The sequence below is a fragment of the Gouania willdenowi genome, chromosome 3, assembly GCF_900634775.1.
Source record: "Gouania willdenowi chromosome 3, fGouWil2.1, whole genome shotgun sequence".
Lineage (NCBI taxonomy): Eukaryota > Metazoa > Chordata > Actinopteri > Blenniiformes > Gobiesocidae > Gouania > Gouania willdenowi.
In genome coordinates, this window is record NC_041046.1 from 311,307 (window position 1) to 335,434 (window position 24,128).

Genomic DNA, 24,128 nt, shown 5'->3' on the forward strand with positions numbered 1-24,128 from the left:
ACATTGCAGTGTTACATTCAAAGGTCTTCTGAGCAGACCAGTAATTAAAATATTATTTCTCAGTAATATAGTTGAACCTTGACCACTGGAGCTGCATGTAACAACTGGTCTGCATGTGAAGCCACAATTTGAAAAGCTCTAGTATCTACTTGAAATACAAAAGCTGTTCTGTTGCACCCTTGATGCTGGACAAAGCTTCTAAGCTTTGCAAACTAAACTAGGAGTTTAGTTTGCAAAGTTGAGGGTATGCTGTTCACAAATAAGTATTGATTGCAACTCTTTCCCACAGATTAATTAGAAGTTAATTAAAAATGCAGAAGCTGAGAGAAAGCAGACAATTTACCAGGGGCAAAGATAAAGAATATTTTCCCTTTAAGTCTGTGAGAATTACTTGTAGACTTGTTATTATATCAGCCAATATTTAAAAAAAGGAGAGAAATTACATTACATTATAGAAAAACATTCATGTGAAAGTGTGATGTGCACTGAAGTTGGTACACGTTACCAGATATCCTAAGCAGCGTGCCTAGGTTCATCGATTGTTACAAGTGTTGAAAACAGGTGGATGCAAGTGTGTTTGCAAAAGGTCTTCTGCCATTTCCAGATCTATTCAGCTCACCTCTAATTGGTCTCCAGAGGTGCTATTGGCTGGTGGGTTCGCTCACACCAGCGACCCTTCTGACTCCACCTCAAATGCTCAGAGAACCAGATTATCAACCCACCTTTACCTCCTCCACATCCAATCAGTCCGACTGCCTCGAGCTGAAGGCTGCTCTAACCCCACTACACACTGTTTGTGACCCTCCCTTTCCTTTGTTTCCCTTTTTCTGTCATCGGACACTTTTTATTTTCCCATCAACTGTACCAATCTGTGTGCCTATTAAACACTGTTGCCTTGTTGCTCTTTGAAAATCACAAACCCAAGGGCTCTGTTGAGATGCCTTTAAGGGTTGAGGCATTTTCTCATAGTGCAGTTGTTATACTTAAAAAGGATTTTGTGGGGTGTGAGTTCGTGAGCAGAGAGAGACAGAGAGGGTGGGTAAAGGGAACTAGCTTTGATGAATGGTTGATGTAACTGTAGCGGAGCGATGGTCATTCAATCTGGTTATACTTACTGCAGTGAGTGACTGGGACCCTCAGTAAGGGCAGGAGGACAGCAGAGCGACACTGCTCTCACCCAACAGAGATGCTGAGTGCCTTTATGGAAAGCCGTTTTAACTTAATCAGTGGGGCTTACTAGTTGCAATTTTAATTTTCACTCGTGGGAATTACATTTCGACATGAATTTGACATGTCGAAATGTTGATTTCAGATATCTGGATTACAATTTTGACATGTTAAAAATATATTTTCACATGTAGTAATTACATTTTGACAACTTAAAACATAGTTATAGGTATCAGTAATTTCTTTTTCACGTGTAAGAATAACAATTATAGATATCTACAACTCAATTTCCACATGTTAAAGTAGAACTAAGTAACTTGCACTCAGCGCCCCCCCAAAGGTCCCTTTTAGTTTTGTCACTGTCGTAATCACTCCGCACCCCCCACCGCCTGCCCCACACCACAGCTACATGCGCACCTCCCAAGACGATAGCAACCGATCACTGAAAAATCCTAATATAACAGTGACACTGAAGGTGCCTTCACACATATAGTCCCATGTGACCATGGGAACAGTATGAGGAAGAGAGACAAGTAAAATAAATGAATGATGTGGGAGTAATACGGAAGTGTTTTTGTTTGTGTGCTGACAAAGTGGCTCTGAAAATAGATGAATGATGGATGGATAGACGGATGGATATTTGTGTGTGCGAGACTACGAGAAGGATTTATTAAGGTGAAAAAGTTACTTAGTTCTGCTTGCCTAGCACGCTGTTTTGACATTTAATGTGATCTGTGGGAGGGGTCAGATTCATTTCGGATATGTGGACGTGATTGGTTGATTTTAAAATCAACCCACCTAACTTATTCAATAAATGCCGATCACTGCTCCCTAAAGTGGAGCAGAAGGAGAAAAGCAGGATAGAGAAAGTTATTAATAAAATCAAACGTAAATGCTTTGTCATTAAACGGACATATATTATACACAGCTGTATGCAGTCAGGCGGAACTGTGCGCCATAAATGCCTCGACTGTCAACCTAATGAGGATTACTGACCAACTTTCTACAAAGACATTCAGAGACGGACGTGTGGATCAGGGAAATGTCAGGATCGATGCAACAGGTGTCTGTATGAAGAAGAATGTTGGTGTTACCGCTCTGTAATAACTCTGTTTGACTCTAATTGAACACATTAAACATTCAGAGACATTGTGTCAGCATCAAATGCTTCCTACTTCGTTCTGCTTGTTAGCTCCTCCTCCTCCTCTATTGTTGGCTTTCATGCCTCATTACATTATGCATGAATTTGGAATATGTGATGCCCCACCCACATATCAACATATCAACAATTGCAATTGATATGTCCCATATATCAGATTAAATATTAAAATGGTGTGCTAGGCAAGCCGTTTTAACATTTAATTGGATATGTTATTTTAACTAGTGGAAAGTCTATATTTTGATATCTATACTTCAATCCTGACTAGTTTTAAAAGGCTTTGTAGATATTTAAAATAAATTTGTTACAAGTCATAATTACAGTATATTTTAGATATCTGTAATGCAATTGTAGATATCTGAAATTACATTCTCACTAGTTACAATCCCAAGCTGACATATCAGTAATTCAATTCTGACTGATTTAATTTTTTTTCTAAAAAACAACTTTAAAACCTCATTAATGTGGCTGTCCCGTCAGGTCCTGTAACTTTGCTCTGAGTCCATGGAAAACAGGCAGATTTGGAAAGAAACCATCCTATTGATCTGTTGATGTCATTGATCTGAGTTAATGCAGCAAAAGAGTGGCAATCAGTCTGCACCATTGGAAGATGATCTACTGACCATCATCCAGCAGGTCTGAGCTCCTGAGCAGCCCTTGTCACGCACACTCATTTGTGAACATTGTGCCATCAATGCGTAAATTACACAGCTGGTCAGTGGATTCTGGCCTGACGCTCCTGCCATCAACGTGACACGAGAGTTTTAAGGTCAAACCATGGAGAGAACAACACAAGAGCTCATTGGAGCGGTGCGTCCAGAGCAACATCCATGGAGCTCTACGCACAATGACCCTCTGCACCGCAGTCACACCAGACTCCACATGCACCGCCTCAGGTGTCCAACTTTTTCTCTCCCTCACACACATTTTACTCAGAATTTTCTCATTCAGTGGCTGTTAATATTGACTATTGATTTATTGAAGTTATTTTCATATACTAGAAAGGTTAACTAGAGCAATTTTTCCCCAACTCCGCTGTGTTTTGTGTCAACATTCAGTGCAGCTGATCTGTGTGTGTGAGTTTGCACCTGCCTGTGGGTTGTACTACTTTCGGCGCATAAAACAGTCACCGCAAACAATTCCTGGTTGTGTCCACTGCATACATTTATTTGCATTTCCCCCCATTTTTTTGTACATTATTCATCAGAGGGAAACACGTCTAATAGATTGTGGCACATTGAGCATATACAAATACTCTTTTTCTGGCATTCATTTCTCACATGCATCTCATCCTTGTTCTGAATATCTTTTCCTTGTCACTTCTGCCACAAACGATCATAGAATCCCATTGGTCAGCAGCTCGTTTAGATGCCTAAATCATTCATGTGCTCCTTTGCATTGACCGTTTATGGTAGAATGTGGGCATGTCGAGGGTGGCATATGAAGTGAAATCTCCACCGCCAACATCTAGCTGGGCTGTGATTTATAATGGGAAAAATGCGTGCAAGTGCAAGTGCACTTTGCATGGTTTTATGAATCGGAATTTTCTCTGGCGTAGCACATTTTCAGATTTTAGCATAGATTCAACCCAACGTTTTATAAATGAGGCCCCAGGAACATTGTATTTTTCCCCTTCTTTCTAAAATGTTATTTAACATATTTGAATTGTGTGGGAGATAACGGGTTAGTAGACATCTTTTACACAAATTTAGAGCAATAAGTTACTCAAAGCCAGCACTAAATTTATTTATTTATTGTTCTTGAGAACAATAAATAAACTTTTTTATTCTTTTTTTAGTAAAATAGAGATTAAAGCCTCTTTCACGCAAACAGTTTTGGCATCATGTTTTTAAATACCATCTTGTTCTACGAAAAAAAAATAAATATGAAAAATCACGTTTACGCACTGATTACAAAATAAATAAATTAGAAGTTACTCACCAGTAACTCAGTACTTCAGTTGTTTTTAACAACTTACATAGTCTTACTCAAGTAACTATTTGGAGGAAGTGCTTTTTACTTGAGTCATGATGATCTAAAGTAAAAGTACTCACACTTAAGTGCTAGTTTTGGAAACTCTACCAGCCTTTGCATATTACAGACACTGAAGACTGCGTAAGCCTTGCACGCTGATGCGTTCATCTGTCACAGTTGCTTAATAAAAGTGGGCTTTCCACACAAAAAAATGTAAATGTGTCATTAACTATGAAAAAACAATTATATTCAACTGTGTCGGGGTCAAACCAGCACTCTAATATGAACCCAATATGATGAGGAAGCAGCCCAGCTGTCTGTGCTCAACTGTAGGAGCATCAGGCTCTGTGTAAATAAGGAAACCCCATTGGCAGAAAAAAAATGAGCTGCTACAAAGTATGGAGACATCTTTGAGAGTAGGTGTAATGATCATAATGATGATGCTATCCAACTACATAGATGTCGTTAGACTGAGCTCTCAGGCTGTAGTGAAGCTTTAGGAAGGCTTGCATGGTCCTTTCTGCTGCGTCACGACGCATTTATGGTAAAGCAGACATGAAATGCAGCAAAAACTAAAGTTAAAAGGAAAAATTTTACTTAAGATTGACATAATATTTTGTGGATGCAATATCTAGGATGTGTTCTTATATTTAGCATCAACATGAATTTTGGTCTTATGTGCCCTGTAAAGCAGAAATAGGCTTGTAGCAAATGACTCCAAAATTACTGAAAAATACACAAGATAACAACCTAAACATAGAAAGGGCCAACAAAAACACACAAGACAACTAAAATATACAAAAAAGACAGAAAAATGTACACACATATACGCACAAAATATACACAGTGCCTTCGCTGAACTTTTGCCTGTTGACTTACCTATCTCTCCATGCCAAGAACAACGGGGCGTGGAGGTGGAGTAGCAAGTGTCTATAAGAAATGCTTTAAGTGCACACAGTTCGCTTTGAATATTTCTACGACGAGCTTTGAGATAAACACATTAGTTTTGTATTCTGATCTTCCCGTGTTGTGCGTTGTTGTATACAGGCTACACAAATACAACAAAGACTTTCTAAGTGACTCCAAATTCTTAGCTAAAATATGTCAAAATGCGACCGCATACTGATTGTCGGAAACTTTAATATTCATGTATGCTGCACTGAGAAACATATTGTGAAATGCTTTTTGGATCTTATTGAAAGTTTTAACTTTGTGCAGTCTGTTTCTGGACCCACACAGGAGCATGGACATACATTGGACCTTGTTTTAACATACGGTTTTTCAGTGTGTAATTTGGAGGTGTACAAAGCAGTGTTTTCAGACCACTTGCCGATTCTTTTTGATGTGCCTCTTTTTGCAATGTTAACCTGTCCGCTCCTGTGCTCTGCTGTCGTGTAATTAACTCTTCCACTGCTGCTCAGTTCTCTGCAGCTTTTGACCAGTCACTATTGGCAAATGATCGTTCTTGTCTTGATTATGATATCGATTAGTTTTCCATATGTTTTGACTGAACTTGTCAATCAATTGTGGACAATGTGGCTCCTAAAAGCTAGGAGTGAAACCTAGATCTGAGCCGTGGCTTAATGAGTTCACTCGCGCTGCTCGAAGTGAGTGCAGGAGAGCTGAGTGAAGGTGAAAAAGGGATAAGTTGCAGGTTTCCTTTCAAATGTTAAAGGACAGTTTGCATAACTATCAAAAAAGTGTGGAATCTGCCAAGGCTATGTATTTTGCTGATATGGTTACATCCAACAGGAACGACCCTCGGGTTCTTTTTAATCTGGTGAATACTGCTCTTAATGTTCCTCAATCCAATAGCCTAGAAGCGACACCTGCAGTGTGTGAAAACTTCTTGAACATTTTTATAAATAAGGTTGTGACCACTAGGGTCCTTATCAGTCATCCTTCTGTTGGTGTGGCTGACTAAATCACATGCACAACCTTGTTCTGTCAGTTTGAGCCTGTGACACTCTCATCTACAGCTAACTTTTTGCACTTCAATGATAGAAAGGCTGAAGTCCTCCAAGTTGGGCCGAGCAATTGTGGTAGTGCAGCCTCGGTAAACCTAGAATCGTTGTCACAGTTTGTCAAGCCCACTGTTTCCAATCTTGGAGTGAAAATGGATCAAAATTCTAAATATGACAAACAAATTAGTGCTGTGGCGAAGGCAAGAAATTTCCTCTAAGGCAGGGGTCCCCAATCATGGTCCTCAAGGGCCACTATCCAGTATGTTTTAGATGTTTCCCTCTTCCAACACACCTGATTGAAATGACCAGGATCGTTATCAGGCTTCTGCAGAGCTTGATGATGAGTTCATCATTTGACATTTGGCACTTGAGGACCAGGATTGGGGACCCCTGATCTAAGGCAACTAGCAAAGATAAAGTCCTCACTTTCAAGGCATCATTTTGAAATACTGATCCATGCTTTTGTCACAACATGGCTGGACTATTGTAACGCTCTGTACACCGGCATCAGTCAGTCCTTGCTCACGTGCCTGCAGCTGGTTCAGAATGCTGTAACACGCCTTTTAACTGGCTCACAAGAACATGATCATGTTTCACCTGTTCAGTCTTCCCTTCACTGGCTCCCAGTCCAATACAGAATTGATTTTAAAATTCTGTTGTTTGTCTTTGAATGCCTCATTGGCCTTTCCCCGCGTTATCTGTCTGACCTGCTCGTGTCCTGCTCCCCAGCACGTTCACTCAGGCTAGCCGATCAAGCGTTGCTTATGGTCCCTCAGACGCATCACAAACTTAGAGGAGATCGAGCATTTTCTGATGTTGGTCTTTAACTGTGAAATGAGCTGCCTCTGTACATTTGACAGGCCGACTCCCTTCCTTCTTTTAAATCACACTTTAAGACACGCATGTTTTCTTTAGCGTTTATCCAGTGTTGAAGGTGACTTTTACTGTTCCAGTTGTACTCTGTGATGCCACTGTACTGTTGTATTTATAATAGTATTTTTATTGCCCTGTTGTGCAGCCCTTTTGTCAACTGAGTTGTTTTTAACAGTGCTTTATAAATAGATTGGATTGGACACACTAACAACAAAAACAAAAAAACCCTTTGTTCTTTTCTGTGTTAAGGCTTCGATATATGGATGTTAATAATGTGGCCCTCGGACCAGACAATCACATTTTGGGTCCACTCCCCACTGTGATTAAAAAGTTGCCCATTCTCTGGTTTAAACTTTGAACCTAAAGGAACATATAGTATGCTGTAATAAATGGCTAAAACCTTCTAGATCTATCCAACTGAAATCTAAAGTGCAGTATAGTGTTGCTCGAAGAAAAAGAACCGAGAGGTGCTATGTACAGTAGAATTATGTTCACATGTGGAGGAGGACAGTGAGTGGGTGGATGGATGATGCCCCAGACCTTTATACACCAGGGCCAAAGCTCATGATCAGTGACAAGAGACGGGGTAAGGAAAATCATTCCCTTGTTGGAGAATCAAATTCCATCTGCAGCTAAACCTGGAAAAAAACAACATATCAGCTTTTAACATTTATTTTCAGACTAACCTCATGTGCTCCTTATAGTATATGACAGAAAAATCTAATCACTAATCACAGTCAGCCCAAACTTTCTCTCTCCATTGCAATTTGTGTCAAAACTGGAGTCAATAGCTTTAACTTGTTTTTACCTTTCATGTTTATGTTTACCCATCTATTTTAGTTGGTATTACAGTGATGTTAGTTGAAGGTCATTGGTTTAAAACCCTACAGGTTTTTTTTTTCCATTCAGTTGTTAACTTGTTTGGTATTCTCTGTGTCTGTGTTTGGATTACAGTATTTTCTTGTGTATGGCACACCTTGTCTTGTCAATGTGTAAGTGCAAAAAGCATGGTAGAATATGGTAGAATCCCTCTCAGTTTTGTTTTATCACAGGTGAAACCTATTTCCCTGATTGCCTTCCATCATTCTTGTTTAGGAAGTGCCTGTGCACAGAATGTTTGTTAGTGGATGTAAATCAGGGGGCCTCAAACTTGAGATTTTACTATTTTACAAGCTCCATATTTGGTGCATTCTCGAGGACTCGATACCTCCTGTATGTGTACATGGTATTTTTTGCTCTACTGGCTATTATACTTGTATATCATGCCGTACATAGCCAAGTCAGTGCACGCTGCCTCAACACACTCATACCTGCACAAACCTGAAAACAACTAACTGGTGAAAGCATAGACATAATATATGTAGACACCTCATCACCCTTGGACAGATGTTACCGGGCTCCGCCATCTTGTGTATGGGTTAGCAAAGGCAGGAGTGCATGTAAATCAATTAAGGTAAGAAGCACTCAACATCATCAAAATAGATTTCTTTAATGTGTTCTAAATAAATACATGAAAATTTTAAAAAATTGTAAGACTGAGATAGTGCAGAATTTAAAATCTGATTGTTAATTCCCCAAAAAAGCATCAAATAGCTACAGCTCGGGTCTGAACCAGAACAAATAGGTCAAAACACATTACTCCAGTTTTAAAGTCTTTACACTGGCTCCCAGTCAGCCTCAGAATAGACTTTAAAGTTCTGCTGCCGGTGTATAAACATGTAAATGGTTTGGTCCAGAATACATCAGTGAGATGTTAGTCAGGTATGAACCCAGCAGGTCTCTCAGATCTATGGAAACAGGTCAGATAGTGGAGCCCAGAGCTCACAGTAAACATGGTGATGCTGCTTTTAGTTGTTATGCTGCAAAGAAGTGGAACAAACTGCAGCAGAGCTGAAGTCAGCATCACATGGGGACATTTTTAAATCAAATTTAAAGGCTCTCTTTTTATCTACTGTGTATGACTGTGAGGTAGATATTTACTATAAATTTTTATTGTTTATTCAATGTCATTCCTGTTGATTTTAAACCGTACTAAAGATAATAATCTTCTCATTTTTTTTAAACTGTTTAATGTTTTCTGTTGTACTTTTTAACAATGTAAAGCACATTGAATTGTCTTGTGTGTAAAATGCATTATAAAAATAAATTTGCCTTGCCTTATGTCTGAAGTTTGTATATATATATATATATATATTTTGACAAATCTGTGAATTTTTTGAGATGGCCAATTCTTTTAAAGACTTGACTTTCTTCAAGAGTATTGTATTGTCTGTCCTACAATAATCTAAATATAAAGCACAAGGACAGCAAAACATCAGAAACAAAACTAATGTATGCCGTTATGCCACCTACAGCACTGATGGAGCTTTCTCAAGTATGAAAATTAACCGTGATGATATAACTACTATGGTAATTCCTAGGTACAATGACTCAGTTGTAGTAGGGTAAACAACCCACTGACAAGTTGACGGCTCAGGAAAGAGAATGACAACAGGAGATAGTATCAAGAATGTACAGTATGTGACAAAAACGAGCGTGCGGGTTCTTGTAGATCATGTGATATCCAGACAGTGATAGGTTGTCGATGCCGTGTGATGAACACAGGCAATGACTCACGACACAACAATCAATGCCAAAGTACATGCTACAGTACTATCAATCCTCCACACAGATCACCCGCCATCAGTCACTTGTATAATACTTCACCGTTTTTATTCCTGTGTGACAACAACTATGTTGGAAATGTTGTAGTTTGAAATTAAAAACAAACAAGTTTTTTTTTTTTTTATGTACATGAAGAATCAAATCAGTTTGTGATCAGTTTACCTTTTCAGACCTTTTGAGCATCAACGGGAGAATCTGTTCAATCTTTTTTTGTTTTTGCCAAACACAAAGTCAGAGACAATTACAGAGAAAAGACTTGAATTACGTTGAATAAAAACTGAACTGTTGACACAAAGTGTGAGGGGATGAGCTCTAAAGCCTGAGAGTGAGTCAGGGCAAATGGCTTGAAGGCCCCATCTGTCACAGAGCAATAGTGCAGCAACCCGTACGTCCTCAATCCTGGTGCTGTTCACTCGAGTCTCGTCCCAAAATGACTAACTGAGCTCCTTAAACCATGACAAAAAAACAACATATAACATTACAACAAGCTACCCATGGAAAACAAAGAAAAACAGAAGTGGTTTAGGCGCCGTCAAATGGATAATCTGGCTCTTCGATAGATAAACCAGATTTTAGACCAAAACAGGATGCAGGTTTAAATAAAATAAACTGAGAAAAAGGACAAATATGCTAGTTGAAAGTTATCAAGAAATCACACAGCATGTACCTCAAATAAAAGTTAATTTTTTTCCTACCTCTGCACAAACAACATGTCAGCTCATCATACTGAATGATGATACTGAATGTGAAACTCTTTCTGAACTATCATGCTGCACTTGAATTCAACTCTATACGGAGGGTAAGGAGGGTTAATTGTGGCTGTGAAATGCATTAAAATTGTTAAAACTAATATTGGGTTAATGCAAAGTGGTTTTCTGCCCCCTCAGTTCTGGTTGTAGTTTGGTGTTTAAAAAAAACGTGTTACTCAAAGTTCATTCTGAGATAGGAATGTTTTCTTGAAAAATGTCATAATGATGACATGAGTGGGTTTTAATTTCAGACTGGCCTGTATTGTCAGTCTCTGTCTTTTTGCGTTTGCGAAACATTTGTGATATTTGTATCTTCTTCTTATTGTTTATTTTTATATTCCTATTGAGTTCCAGTATGTAAGTACAAAGAGATACAAATTAGACAAATAAAAAGTTTTTTTTTTCCTTTCCAAAAACATTGTCCCAAGGATTTACTCACAAACAAATGTCAAAAACAGGAATTGCCACTTGAAAGTTTGTTTTTGACCTTACCATAAACAAACGGGTCACTGAAAAATGGTCATGTGACTTGAACTTCTGGAATTATACATTGCATTGGGGGATTGGAAGTCCTGCAGAAAAATACAATGGCGGCGAAGAAGTGGAGAAATTCTTTAAGAAGTGTTTGTGCTTCTTTTTTTAATATGATTTCTAGTGTTTCTTTGCCAGACAAGGAAGACAGTGATTTGCTTTGTTTATCAAGTTCCCTGTGACATGCTGCCATTCCGATTTGGGTGTTTCTGTAGTAGCCACAATATCAACAACCGTCATTGTTTTGTCAACACCATTCAATCTGTGGAAATACCAGAAATGTCACTTTGGCAGAGTTTTTGTGGTCACAATGGCATCAGTAGTGGATGAAAATAACTTTTAGATGACATACAGTTACAGTTAAAAAACATATGATTTAGGTGGTTAAGCAGCTTTAAATGTTTTTTAAATTCTGCTTCTTTTCATTAGCTCTTTTTAGAGGTTTTATGTACTTTCAATTTTCCAGTTTTACTGCACTAATCTAATAGGAAAAAATGCTAAATATTCTTTAATGCATTATCAAACAGGTAATGTAACTAACATGAAAGATTGGTAAGTTCCTAATGTTGTGAAATGGTCAAATAGGCAACACCAATTACTCAAAAACAAGTGTTCTCTAGAAGCCAGTTGGTTAAGTTAATGCCACCAAATTAGTAAATCCTGTTGTCAAGACCATTCTAGCAATCTCAGTAAGGAGACCTCGATCAGGGACTTCTTTAATTGGTGCAGGAAGTCGGAGCTCCAGCACCAATGAGCTCATCATTCTACGGAAAACCATAAACCATTTAGCCACTTTTGTTCCTGCACAATACCATTATATGATAGTACTGTATAAGTAGACAAGATACTGTGTCAGTAACTATAAACCAGGTTTCCATCACTCAACAGCTGCTGTACAATAGCATTAAACCATCAAGAAACACATGGCAGTAAACTGTAAAAGTACCCAAACTGCTGAAGGATTGAGTGTTATTGTGGTGAACTCGGTCAATAACAAAAGGCATTTAGATCCTTATTTATGAACAGGCACTAGCATACTCATTTACATCAAGGACCAGCATTTACAAAATAAGAATAATCCTCTCTCATTATGCGATCACAAAACAGATTCTTCGAGAGCTGTTTAGTCTTCATTGCTTACAATGTCAACTGAGGTCAAACCAGCCTCCCTGAAACTAAGCTGCACTTTGAAAAGAGAATATTACACAAGACTAACAAGGCAAATGTCTCATGCTTCTCCATTCTCCACCTTGGAATTAGCATCAGAACCTAGAGACAAACACTGCTACCCTGCTCCCAACACTCAGTGAGGGATGGATTTTAAATGGCATTGCCTAGCAACAGCCTGTTAAGCTCTTGGCAGTTGCTCGGTTGGAGTGCATACTGATGGATAGAAACATAATAACTAAGGTACAAATGCATGTGTACTTTGAGCTACATAAAACATAAACGTTCATTTGATGTTACATCATCTAGGCTTTCTCAAGAAAAATGCATTGGACCTTGAATTTACGAGAATATTAACTGTTGCATTACATTTCATTCACTCAAACAATAAATGTATCTGCATTTTTCTGTGATGCAAAATGGGTATTATAACACAAAAGAAGGTACGACAATGACATTTCTGATAGGTATTTTCTCCTTTACAAAAAAATATTTTAATATCTCTGTGGCTTTTTTCTTCTGATTTCTATACTGCAACAAACACCTTTGGAATAGGGGAAGAAAAAAAAACCGTAAGTTGAAATAAACAGAAACATGGCACAGTGAGTGCATGTGAAGCAGAATGTAAAGCATTGAGCAGAATGTATAGGTCGATGCATTTTGACCAAGAATGCATGAAGTAACAAGAAACAGGTTATGTAGCCTTGTAGTAGCATCCTTTTAAGGTAAGGTTTGAAACATGTAAAGTTGTGTATGATGGAAGGACAGTGAATGTTGCTTCATTTATTTTTCTTGGAATGATTTTTATATTATGTTAAAAAAAACACATTCCCTTAAATAGACGTTCTCTTACAGTTTCAAGCTGCAATGCTAAAAATCACATCAGGGGGCACAAACTGACGTTTTCTCAGCCTGTAGAAACTGTTTTAGGCCATAGTAGAGAATTAAATTGTTCTCTTAAAGTTTAAATAGACATGCAATCATGCTGCCTGCCTTTTAAAAAAAAACTATAAGGTAAACACAGTAATATTTGCCATCACTCTTCATTCAGCCTGTTTTGCACGACAGAAACATAAGCAAACACCAATTTTTGATCTTTTTACTGTAGTTTACTGTAGTTACAGTCAGTCGACATCTACTAGGTTGGTGAACCCAAGCCTACTGACATAAAGCAGCAAATATAAATAGAACACACTATCAGTGCAAAATCAAAAGAATTTCCTTTGAATCATGCACAATCTTTAAAAAGGGACGTAATCATCTTTTGCTCGGACTCACTGTAAGTCATCTGCAGGGAAACATCTGGTGTGATGTTTGCTTGGAGATAACCTCTAGATACCAAAAATAAAATGTATTAGAAAAGCAATCACTACATATAATGCATCTGCATTGATGTTCTTTAGAGTGAGAGTTTGATCTTGTTCTCCTCAATGTATTGTGTCAAGAAAAGAATCAGATGTTAACCTCCATTCTTCTCTTTCTGTCAGACACTTGCTGAAGAATTCTCCACAGAAGTGTGTTTGTGCCTTGTTTATGAGTGTGTGCATGTGTCACCTTTCTAACAGGCTTGTCCTGTTAGTTGACTTGGACGTCTTTCCAAAGAAAGCTGTATCTGTAATCAGGTGAGGAGGGGTGCGTTGGGGTGTGCTGTCGTGTCAGGTTGTGTGTTACAGCAAAAATCACTTAAGTTTTGTTGTTTCCATCTGTGACCTCATTTCTCGTCCATAAATAGCTCCTCTCACCTCACACAGCAACATGCATGACTACATGGGACACGGCAGACTATTAAATGAGCAAGAGGACACAGGCATACGACATACACACTCACGTCACACACCTATGCTTAAGAAGCCCAGTGGAGGGCGGAGGGTGACATTTAAACCCTTCCATCTGGGACAGGAGCCTCGTATGAAGCTGAGGTTGTCCATTTGACATCAAACAGTCTGAGGCAACGGGGCACTCTGCCTCCCTGAGGACAGGAAATGGAGCAAAGGATGGAAAGTGTGTGTGTGGGTGGGTGTGTGTAGCACCTGAAAACGCTGCTGGCATCTCTGCCTAACAATCACAATCTCTACAAAAATAGTCTAACGACATCTATTTGCTGTTTGATTTGAGAAAAACAAGAGCTGGAGTCCACAAAGCAGCAGCAGCAGCAGCTTAGATCTCCTTTGACAGCATTCGATGACCAAAAAATGAATAAAGGATGGAAAGTGGATGCTGGGCATGGGCGTGTTTCTTTTCATTTTGTACTTTTCGGGAAATCAAGCTCCTTGTTTTGTGCTTTGTTTAAGATGAGTAGGTGTGTAAGTGTGGGAAAAATGTCATCAGTGCCTTTAGGGAAGGAACATAAAACTCTATTTAAAATGCTCCATCATAAATGTTTCCGAGAGAAACTCAAACCACTAAGAAAAAAAAAAAAAAAACACAGATCTCCGTTAGTGATTAAGTCACAGAATTCACATCATTTAATTTCACACATTTTTCTCCTGAACTAGAAATTACTAAAACACTCAATGACCGAGAAGAACAGTTAACCCAAACAATGAAGATTTAATTACTTTCTAAAGTTAAAGACAGTGAAAGGCTATTTATTATCTTTGACATGACAGGCAGCAGTGGTACATTCCTGAAAAGCACGAACCATCTGAGGCATCAATGAAAAGGCCTATTTTATAAAATGAGATGGGAAGGAATGATTGACAGCAGAATTTTTCATGTATTGTTTAACTCCTGATTGAAGATGTAACAGTTTTAAATGAGGATTATTCAGTTCTTACTAACTTGTACTTTAAGTCACTTCACAAATCATTCTGGTTCATTTGACAGAAAGTACATGGCCTGCTAAGACAACATTCCTAGTTGCTATCATTAACTAAAACACTGCTGTAATGCTCTTGGTTTATTTCAAAGCAAAGATACACTTACAGATTCTGACATTACGTTAACTTTTGCATGTGCTCAGTTTTATATATATGACAAATATATGACACTTAAAATGTATAGATACACTTTTTCATGATTGGACCATCTTTGTTTCAGGTTTCTAATCATCTCATATTAATACCTTTGTGTTATACTGTAGCTGTTCAGTTGTAGTGGACAGTCACACATTTATTATTTTCACTTTGTCATAATCTTTTTAGTCAGGAAAAAAAAATATATATATATATATTACATTTAGAGCGAAAACTATTTATGCTGAGGGTTTGTCTCTGATCATCACATTTATTCGTACAGTCTAGTCTTGTGTGGGTTTGTTTAGTTGTTAGTATAGTCGTTATTCTAATCAGGAAAAACAGAGATGTTGGATGCATAGATGGATGGATGGATGGATGTTTACTAGTCAGTGTCAGTCAACAAAAATAATATTAATAAAAAAAAAACTGGTTTATGGATAATAAAAAAAGAGGGGGAACATCAACCGGTAGTTGTCAACCATGTATGTCGTTTTCAGTACATCTCTTTAAATGCAGCACTGTGCACCATGTGAAGTGCATTTGGCTGCTTTCGGTGTAAATTGCACAACCTTAATAGATCTGACTTGCCTTGTTTTCAGCCTTCTTGTGTTTAATGTGTTTTACCCCTCCCCTTCCTCTTCTGCACTATAATGAGCTCACCTGCGCTAAATGGGCAATCAAACAAAATAAACAGGCAGAGTAACAGTGACTCCATTTTGTAGTGAGAGCTATAACTGTGAGTGGGTGAATGTTGTTGGGTTGGTGAAGAACACATTTGCCTTGGATTTTGGCTGTAGATTTTCTTCCTTATCGTGTTTTTGTAGATACATTTATTTTAAAACAATGTTTATGTAAAACAAAAACTCATTTTCTAGCCTGTTCTCTTTCTACCTTTGGAGGCAGCAGAATGAATACTTTCCTACTTTCAGTTGTTACCTTCACGTTATATCCCCTTCATTTCAGGATATTAGGGGGTCTGCAACACACACACACACACACGCACACGCACACACGATGTTTGGCATCAGCAGGTCAGAAGTACAAGAGAATAAGACGAGTGTATCATTGCTGACGGCTGCCTGAGCTGCAGTACAACACAAACAAAAACAGAAACACTACTAACTTCATTATCAGATAACAGTTTAGTCGCTATAGGGCAATGAAAGCATCACAGAGCAAGAAAGTTGACTGGATGTAAATTGAACCACACCAGTACTCCATCCAGAACCAGTTCAATGGTGACAGAAACCTCTAGAAGATGTTCAGGTTCTGTGGACCTCACATAGAAAATATCAGGATGCAGAATTCCACAAAACCTGCCTCCTAATCATTGCGCTCAATATAATAGTGATAAAAAGTAAGGAATGTCTAATAATTTACACTGAACAAAAATATAAAGGCTAAAATATGTGAAATATTTCAACAAAACAATTATAATTTCATTCTTGCTCTATTATTCCAGCAACAGAGACATGTCTAACAATTTACTGTGCACAATTCAAGAGTTATCACAGAGTTCACAGCACTCAGTACCAAGTGTGTCCACCATTGGCATCGTGTAAAGCGGTACATGTCTGGCATATAGTGTTAACCACATTGTGAATAGTGGCCAGTGGAATGTTGTCCTATTCTTCCTGCAGTGCAACTTGGAGCTAGTGCTTGTTTCTTAGAACCACAACCCATCTGACTCGCTGATCCAAAACATCCCAAAGGTTCATGACGATTCAGAGTGCTTCACACGTTTCAGTTTATACGGGCTGTCACAGATGTCCCAGCTTCCATCATGCAAATGGCACACTCCCTCATGACTTGTGACAACTGTGGCATTGTGACTTGTGACAAAAGTGCATATTTCAAGGTGGCCTTTTATTGATCCAGCTCCAATAAGTGTCTGTGTATTGATCACACTGCTTGTGATCAACTCTGTGTTATGCTATATGCAGATCAGGGGTGGAATAATCAGTGTGTGAGTAATCTCACAGGAAGTGGTCAATGGGGGGGTGGGTCACTAGAATTGAGCCAAATTAACTCAGTACACCAATAAAACACTATATTTGAGCATAATTCTCTATAGATCAATTTAACTCAGCATTTTTGGTTAATGTGTTTATATTTTTGTTCAGTATAATTTTTTATTTTCCTTTTCCATACACAAATATAACATAATATTTCAGTTGAAAACATGATGGGGATTTGATGAACTTAGTTATTACTTCACAGATAAAAGCAGCAGGAAATTTTCTTCACAACCCACTGTGTGGAGAGTTAATTACCTTCTGGCACATAGTCCTAGGTATGACTGTACCAGGTGAATATTTACTCTAGTGTAAGATGATTCCATCCCACCATATTTTAACATTGTTAGTGTTGCTGCAGAAACTGCCCTTAGAGTTTACTTTGCTCAAAAACATATAATGTACTTCAAAGACTATGTTTTAAATGTAAACAACAATGATTTTTAGGTCTAGAATTGGCATGTTCCTGCTCTACCCGTATGCATTTTCTTGGGTGCAGTGGTATCGTTCCACTTTCCCAAGAGGTTTTGCGCTAATACAATGATTGACACCTCTTCCTTAGTTGGCAGCTGGGATACATGCTGCCTATTGCTTTGTATTAGTTGGGACAGTCTGGGCAACACAACAGTAGAATGGATGAAATGGGTACACGAGATGTGTAAGTAAACAGTGCAACTTCATCTATCTATCCATATGGGTGACAGAACGGCTGCCTGGAAAACACATGAGCGCATTAAAGACATGCACACATGTAATTATATATGTCGCTTGAGACAGATCACACTTAAAGCTGACCTCCATGTCTTTTAATCAATGTATGGATGAGAGACAGTAAAGTGTGGGAGCACCATGATTACAGCAGGATAATCCCATTCTGAGAGCTGATGTCTGGCACAAATGATCCTATGCCACATGTACACACAGCCACCAACCCCGCACGCACGCACGCACGCACGCACGCACGCACGCACGCACGCACGCACGCACGCACGCACGCACGCACGCACGCACGCACGCACGCACGCACGCACGCACACACACACACACACACACACACACACACACACACACACACACACACACACACACACACACACACACACACACACACACACACACACACACACACACACACACACACACACACACACACACACACACACACACACACAGCTTAAACGTGACCTATAGCTGATGTTATTTCGAGAGAGCACTTATGCTTACTGGCATGTCTGATGAGGAGTGTGCCAGCATGTGGTAAAGTCCCAATCAACAAGCACATGTCAGATGTCAGGTTAAGTTCTACTACTTTTATTAATGCTATTGACTGCTGGAATTTTTTGCAGGTGCTGCGAGCACAAAGACAGGAAATATACTGTAGAAAAGTCAGCACCACAAATAATACTAGAAGTACACTGGTTTGTTTTTGCTGTTTATTCTATACACTACAGTGCAGAGTGCACACTATAGTAGGTAAAAACATACGAGACTTGATTTCAATAATAAGCTAGAAAACAGATCATTACCTTTTGAAAAATCCTGCAATCCCATGAGAATTAAATGAATAACAACATAATGTTACTTGACATTTATCAAGAAAACCATTGAAAATAAATGTAAGAAACACCCAGACAGAGGAATTCTTAACTCACTAAAAGTGACTTTATTGACTTCTGCTTTTCCTATTAGTCAATAAAAAGCTTGCTGTCCCAGGGTGACATGTCTTAATGATCATTATTTCCTCTTATGAGCGTTTTAACATTGAGTTGCACTTAGCAAACTCTCGACACACACTTGGCTAGTGCGATGCTTGGCTTCTCTATTATATCATACACTGTGTCTGTGTTGATCAAGGTTAGTCTTCTCTGTCAAACCTAATCTTGAAATAAATGATTAAATCATCATCTTATATAACATGTCTCTTCATTGCGCTGCTTCAAGACTTACTATTGAGGACCTTTCATTACATTTTATTTTAGCTATCATGTGTTGCCAAGATGAAAAAAAAGCCAGAGGCCATTGGAATCGGTAGACTGAAATAAACAGCAATTGATTTATTACAACATGTAGATTGTACCAAACCAAAGTTTAAACTGCTCACTCACAGAGCAATAGAGTTAGCCCCAAACTACACAAGGTTTCTCAGAACAAATTAGAACACCAAAAAGAAGACACAAACATCATGTATTGACAACTTGTCTATAGACTGATTATCTATATCATCATTATCATCTGTGATGATAGAGAAATATTTAGATAGACAAGATTTGTCTAACAAACCATGGGGGGTATTTGTTAGTTGATGGGTTTCTATTACCCTTGGAAATGTGTAAAATCTGAATAGTGCAAAATAATAACAGGTAATGGAAACACCTGAGTTTCAAAAAAATAAAACACTCAAATATCACTAAAAAGTTTTTACGCTTTCATGAGGAGGTATTTCAGATGTTTTGATGTTGAAATGTGTGGCAGAAGCGCTGTAGAAACACTGTTTCAACAAATAAACATCACAGAACATGACGTACCTGGTCACATGACCACTTCTCTCCGAGTAAACAACTTGCGGTACGTGTAAACAGAAGGACACCGGGACATTTCTTAGTTAAATACTTAAAAATCATTAGTGCCATGTTAGACGTGAAACAACAAAGGAATACAGGAATAAAGGCGTTACGAGGCGCCGGCCCAAAACAAGCTTCAATGGAAACACACTCAAGTCGACATTTAGAAATATCGCTTTTATTTTGCACAAATCTGTAATTGAAACCCAGCTAGTGTGTGCATTTAAACTAACACATTGAAAAGAACATACTCTGCAAACCTAGTGAACAAATGGTGGTTTAAGTATCTATCAGTATGACTTTATTGGTTCCAGTTGAGGCTTCTTGAGATTCTTGCCAGGGAGGCAGCAAAAAAATAAAAAAGTAAATATATAGAACGTCTCATTCACTAAATAGGGAATGAAAACAAATGTACCAATCTAACAGTTTTTATTATTATCATTTCGCATTTCTGTAACATAAGTTTTGAAAGCTGTATTATGGACCTGTCAAAATAAATCCAAAATGCAGCTTGAAATGTTCAGCACCTCCTGTAACTTAAAGAAGGAGTGAAGTTGCTCAAATTAGGAATAGTTATTAGTTATGATGTTCTACATGATATATGATACAACACTCGATACTTGTGCTTTAATATGGGAGATATACTTTAACATGGAGGGATAGACTTTCTGTCAGTTGTAAATCACTATGCTAGACAACAGGTAGGAGAAAATAAAAGGATTAAAACCATTTTAAAATCCAACAACGTAGATTATGCCATTAAAAGTCTCTAACAATGTCACTCCCGTAATGGCCAGGGGACACCAATTTTGTTGAGGAGGGGGGAGTAGATTGGAACAACACCGCTCAATTCTCCACTTTATGTCCAGATAAGGGCGCACTGATCGCGGTGTTTGTTCTCTGTTCCAGCCGCTTGTTTTCTCTGTGCATCACTATAAACAACAGACTCGTGAGTCTATGGAGCAACTGCTGTGTCCGCCATGTTTTCAATGAAGCTCTGAGCTGCTACAGAAAGCAGGATGTTCAAATATAATCAGCTTCTGGTCCTTTAAACCTTTTATTTTGTGAACAATTTAATTTAATTTTGTTGTTTTATCATTTCCTAGTTACTGTGTTTTTGGCACTTAAAATATTTGTATATTATGTACCGTATAGTATATTAATGTACATAATGGCTCTTTACCGCGCTAGCTTAGCTTTAGCATTAGCTTAAATTCTAGCTTTAAATGCTGCATACTCAGTGGTGTGGTGGTTTCTCATAGTGAATAAAATAGTGTTTTGTTTGCAGCTCCACCAGGACTTATTTCCGCGTTATAGGAATTACAAATTGCGATCCTTTGCTCTCTTTTTTTGTGTATTACTGCCGACATGCTAAGCTAACCGTGCCTCTGTGTCCGTGAGTGTTGTTCTCCTGTAGCAGAGGCATGTGCACGCAGGCTCATGCTCACATGCAGCTTCAGCGCTTTCAATTGTGTCTTTCTTATCCATTTACACGTATGATTTACACTGCAACTAAAACCAGAGTGCTACTGTTTACCTTCCTATTTAGAAGTGCAACATTGAAAAGGGTACGGTCTGAAACGCAACACAGCGTAGCGTTCTGAAAGTTGTGTAATTAAATATACCGGTACGGTGGTATATTAAAAAGTCACACAAGAAAATATATACCAGTATTTGGTATGAACCGGTATATCGCCCAGCCCTACTTGCTATTTATATAAAACTGCTGTAATGCCTTTTTCTATAAACCATTGTTGGTTTTCAGTAAAGAAACTCTATTTCAGTGTCTTCCTTGGTTATTGGGGTGTACATTATAATACATTAAAAAGGCAATCCACTGCTAATCCACAAGAAACACTTGGATTTGGACCTATCATTTTCTAGCCAATAGCAAAAGTGCATTAATCAGCACCATATTTATCTACAGTTATGGTAATTTATTTTCAGAAATCTCAAATTTATGTTAGACACGATAACATGATTCATTCAAGAAGGTTCAAACAGTTAATTCTGCTGCATCTATCTGCTTATTGTTACTTTTATTCTGACAGATTACTTTCATCTCCTTCCTCTGCTCTTCCTCCTGTTTTGAATACTTAATTCAGCAATCATTTGGCTGTGAGGCAAAGACTGGCAGGACTTTTATCTGAAAAGTTGCTCTAAATAACAAGTAAGATAGATGAAAATGGAGAGAGAGAAAAGAGAGAGAGAGAGAGAGAGAGAGAGAGAGAGAGAGAGAGAGAGAGAGAGAGCGATAGAGAGAGAAAGAAAAGCTTTGACTGTCCAAATGTTTGATTTGCAAACAACATTTAGGTGGAGAGAAATCTATGACAAAGTGGTTCAGAGTGGACTGCAAAGTATTTATTGAGACAGAAATAGGGGTGCCCCGATCCAATATTGATATTGAATATCAGTCCAATATCAGCCAGAAAACAAATATCAGATTTTATTGGACTGCATCTAAAATCTTCGATCTAAGCACTCCGATAAGCAAACCATCAAAAAAAAACTCCACATCATGCTCAGACTGCAGAAAGTGGAAATGAAAGAATATAAAGGGTAATCAGCAGTTTAGTTAAATGACTGATTATTATTTGTTTTCTGCTCTTGTTATTAGAGTGACGTGTTTATTTTGTTTACACTATTTTTTTTTGTTTTTGTGAAGCCTAAGAGCAATGATCACATTATTTTGGGCACTTTCAGTGAAACTGGAGCTGTGAACTCTTAACTATGAGCAGTGGACAATATTGTGTTGTTGTTTTTATCCCCGCCTTCAGTTGTTCCCACCATATACTGACAGTAAAAAATAACTGAAGTGAACATGAATTGTTTGCACTTTATTAGTATAATTTGTTTTCATTGGCTTTATTTAGGTTATTTTTCAGAGTCTTATAATTTATTTTTATATATTTTATTCAATTGTAGATATTATGTTGAAGTGTAAATGTGTGTAATCAATTGGTTAATAATAAATGGGTCAGTTTTTCTCATAACTCCTGTTGCTGACTATTGTTCTCTGTTTGAGTGACATCACTAGATAAAGCCTTTTCTAACATTCCACACTAAAAGATAAGTAGTAAAAGTAAGTCTGATTCATGAGGATATCGTATTGGATCGATATCAGCACCAATACTCAAGGCTGCAATATCGGTATTGTTTCAGAAGTGGAAAAGTGGTATCGGGACATCCCTAGACAGAAAGAAAAGAAACAAGTACACAACTCGTGTAAAACACACAAAAAAGACTTACAAGTTACCCTTAGAAACACAAAATACCTTGTTTTTAACATCATATGAATATATTGGCTAAACCAAGATGAGTTTGATTCCATTTAGAGAAGAAGTAACCTAGAGTACAGGTCGATGTCCAAGACCAGATTCAAAATTAGACTTTCATCAATTAGGTTAGACCTAATAATGGTTTACCGTAATCATTTCAACTAGGAGACATCTGAGACCAGTCGTCTCATCAAAAGTTGAAATTTCAGACCTTTACTTTATTTACAGTATTTATCAAATAATTTATTTTGTGTTATTGCTGCAAGACCAAAAGTTGTCTGTAGATTCTTATAAACTATAAGCCTCGCTTTTGTATTATGAACTTGACCTCGATTAAGCTTTCCATTTCTTTTCTGCCCTTTGACTACTTTTTATGCTGATGATGCGATTTGCTGCAGTTGGGCTCAGACTCTATTGGGAAGGAGTTCAGTAATAACGTCCAAGACCCTGGATTACAGAATTGAGCTGAAAATGAAGAATTGATCAAAAACAGGAAGTAAAAAGGCCTGTGTGATTAGTGCTGGTGAGACACAAGTCTGAAATAGTTAAGCCTGACAGGATTTATCCTACTGATGATTACAGTGAGGCCTTCACAACACAGGGTTCAAATGTCTCTGTGCATGTCAGTGTGTTTGTGTTTTAGTCTTTTAAAGCGTTTTTTTCTACAGTCGTGTGATTTCAAACAGAACATGTGCGCGTTAGGCACACATTGACAAACACATAAAGCAATCAGCATGCAAAGACAATCAAAGCCACGACCCCTTTAGCTATCTTATCTTCATCTTTATGGCTGGATAATCCACATGGGGCCCTCAACAAACACACATCATAGCACAAGCTGCAGTGGTTCCTAAAGCGTCACCTTACCAGCCCTTATGTCCGAAAGCTGAAGAACACTCTCACAATCACTCTCTTTACCTTACAATGGTGCTTTAAAAGCCTGCAGTGTTCACGTCTTTAGCATACAACAATTTTCAACATTTCTGAATGCAAATTGTTTCAAACTGTGTGTCCTGCGGGCCACGGGCAGCTTTCCTCACATTAAGAAAAAGGTTGGAAATAGACCCAA

At 38.1% G+C, this 24,128-nt stretch overlaps 1 protein-coding gene and 1 long non-coding RNA gene across 2 annotated transcripts in view; one reads left to right on the forward strand and one right to left on the reverse strand.

Annotated features, from left to right (window-relative positions):
* Positions 1–24,128, reverse strand: part of itfg1 (integrin alpha FG-GAP repeat containing 1) — a 223,503-nt gene that overhangs the window by 99,791 nt on the left and 99,584 nt on the right. The window lies entirely within an intron of this gene.
* LOC114459409 (uncharacterized) lies at positions 1,360–23,408 on the forward strand. The gene is made up of 5 exons (XR_003673337.1): positions 1,360–1,469; positions 11,999–12,010; positions 17,633–17,637; positions 22,721–22,731; positions 23,398–23,408. It is a non-coding gene; the product is annotated as an uncharacterized LOC114459409 (long non-coding RNA).